Genomic DNA, 2,870 nt, shown 5'->3' on the forward strand with positions numbered 1-2,870 from the left:
GGGGGGATGTCTTGCCAGGTATTTACATACCTTCTCTACTCTATATCCTGAAGGGTTCTTTGGATTATCACTATGCAAGGGAATATTAATGCAGGATTTTGCTTCCCGAGGACCTCAGTATGCTACTTTTTGTGAAGTACAGCTTTAATGGGACCTCAAATGTTCCCCACTTTCTGGGCAAATATCCAGTAGAAATAATTATCTTTATTCCATGAGGGATGGGAGGGCAGGTTAACGTGGGTTGATGAGGAGTACGATTTATTGCAAGGGAAAATGTGCCTGGCAGACCGCCTCTTACCAATCAGGCACGTTTATTAGGTTGAGGCTGTTTTTCTCATGTGCTTCTAATTTGCTTCTTGACAGTGTCTAAAAATTTGAGGAATTAATATGAAATGTATACCACTTTTACTCAGGTGGCTAATGTGAATTAAGTAATTTTTCTACTCTGAGATGCATCACTGGTGCCTAGTGGCAAAATAAAATTACAGGGCTCATGGATCAGAATTGTGTTCATAGTTGGCAAAATGTGCCTTTGAGTAACTATTAGGATGGCATATGTTTTTAGAACATTTTAGCTAGAATGTAGAATTTGGGAATGAACCTATGATACTTATGTCTGTTTTTCTGCATTAACAAGCAGTAGATAAAGGATGTTTTCCTTGCCTTGGGGGAAAATATGCTTTATTCTTAGGTTATAGATCCCTACTTCTGTAAAGGTTGTGGCCTTGGTTTCTGAATTTGTGTTACTTGACTCAAGTATAACAAACCTTTATTTATGGGGTATTGGGCACATTAAGAGGTACCCAGTGCAACTTGTTGACTGATTATTATCAGGCTCTTGTGTTCATATGCATGAATGGTGTACCTTACAGTTAAACATGACCTCTGGATTTTACTTTTACAAAATCCACATTTAAAATTATAGGCTGAACTTGGAGAGTTAACAAATTACATATAAAATTTCTGAATAGAATAATTCATTTTACGCCAGGGTGAGTTTTTCTTTTCCTTTTTTTTTTTTTTTTGAGTCACAGTCTCACTCCACACACTCACTCACCACCCCAGCGTTGACCTGCTGGGCTCCAGCAATCCTTCCGCCACAACCTTCCAAGTAGCCAGAACTACAGGAGCGTGCTAACACGCTCAGGTAATTTTTTGATTTATTGTAGAGATGAGGTCTCGCCAAATTGCCCGGGCTGGTCTTGAACCCATGGGCTCAGGCAATCCACTAGCCTCGACCTCCCAAAGTGCTGGGATTGCAGGCTGAGCCACCAAGCCCAGCCAGGGTGAGTTTTTCTTACAAGTCTTGAATTTTTGTGGATCTTGGTGGTAAGAGTAATAATCATAACTAAAATTGGGTGCTTATTGTTGACCTTTATAATCTTGATCCTTAAAATAGCTCTGTGGTGTACATACTTGGTTTTCTGCATTTTACAGTTGAGGAGAAAACTGAGGCACAAAGAGATCAAAGAACTTGACCCAAGTTGTACAGTTTGTAATTGGTGGAGCTGCAGTTGAATCCAATCTTGACTCCAGAGCTTATGTTCTTAATCACAAGGCATTAATGCCTCCTTGAGCTGCCAGGTCTAACCTATGAACATTTTAATTTAGCCTATATGGTGGAAGACGTTCATATTACTTACTCTCATTTGTTGTAGGTCTGTGATTTTGTAGGTGTTTGCAGTGTTATACATAACTTTTATGTTCAGATTTACTATGTAGTGAGATAACTGAAACACTTCCAGGGGCATCTTTTTATTTATTTATTTATTTTTTTAAGTTGGAGTCTCACTCTGTCACCCAGACTGGAGTGCAGTGGCTGCTCCCGGCCACTGCAGCTTTGATCTGCCAGGTTCTTGCGATCCTTTCGCCTCAGCCTTCCAAGTAGCTGGAACCACATACGCGCACTACCACGCCCAGCTAATTTTTGATTTTATTGTAGAGATGAGGTCTCACCAAGTTGCCCAGGCGGGACTCGAACCCATGGGCTCAGGCAATCCACTCACCTCAGCCTCCCAAAGTGCTGGGATTACAGGTTGAGCCACCGAGCCCGGCTTCCAGGGGCATCTTAAGCTACATGAAAAACTTGTAAAGAAACACATACGAGGGGGGCCGAAAAAACCTGAAATTTATTTCTAAAAAATTGTATATTTATTCTTACAAGTTTAAATTTCAGTCACTTTCAGAGTCACCTTTTGATGGAGTACACCTATGAAGACACTTTGTCCACTGCTCAGAACAGTTTTTCAACTCATTGGTTTTGATGCCTTTTAGTGCTTCTGTCATTTTTTTTTTAAAGTTTTTTATTTTTTTGAGTTGGCGTCTCACTCTGTCGCCCAGACTGGAGTGCAGTGGCTGCTCCCGGCCACTGCAGCCTTGACCTGCTGGGCTCTGGCGATCTTTCCGCCTCAGCCTTCCGAGTAGCTGGAATTATAGGCGCGCGCTACCACGCCCGGCTAATTTTTAAATTTATTGTAGAGATGAGTTTTCGCTGCCCAGACGGGTCTCGAGCCCTCAGGCTCAGGCAATCCACTCACTTCAGCCTCCCAAAGGCGCGGGATTACAGGCTGAGCCACTGAGCCCGGCTAGTTTCAGATTTTTTAAATCACATCTTTTGTCATGCACTTAAAGCACTAGGAACAAAGACTAGTTCTAAATTGTACTTGTGTTTATAAAAAAAGAAATGTTCTAGAATTTTGTGGTTGAAAAATGGATGATCTGGCCAAATCATATGCTGAATAATCAGTGACTTAATCTTTTTTTTTTGAGTTGGAGTGTCACTCTGTCGCCCAGACTGGAGTGCAGTGGCATGCTCCTGGCCACCGCAGCCTCGACCTGCTGGGTTCCAGCGATCCTTCTGCCTCAGCCTT

General features: G+C 42.1%; 1 protein-coding gene across 7 annotated transcripts in view; it reads left to right on the top strand.

Annotated features, from left to right (window-relative positions):
* Positions 1-2,870, top strand: part of ATRX (ATRX, chromatin remodeler) — a 237,710-nt gene that overhangs the window by 1,223 nt on the left and 233,617 nt on the right. The window lies entirely within an intron of this gene.

This window comes from Carlito syrichta, unplaced genomic scaffold (genome assembly GCF_000164805.1).
Source record: "Carlito syrichta isolate Samal-C Ts95f unplaced genomic scaffold, Tarsius_syrichta-2.0.1 Scaffold314761, whole genome shotgun sequence".
In the NCBI taxonomy this organism is placed as follows: domain Eukaryota; kingdom Metazoa; phylum Chordata; class Mammalia; order Primates; family Tarsiidae; genus Carlito; species Carlito syrichta.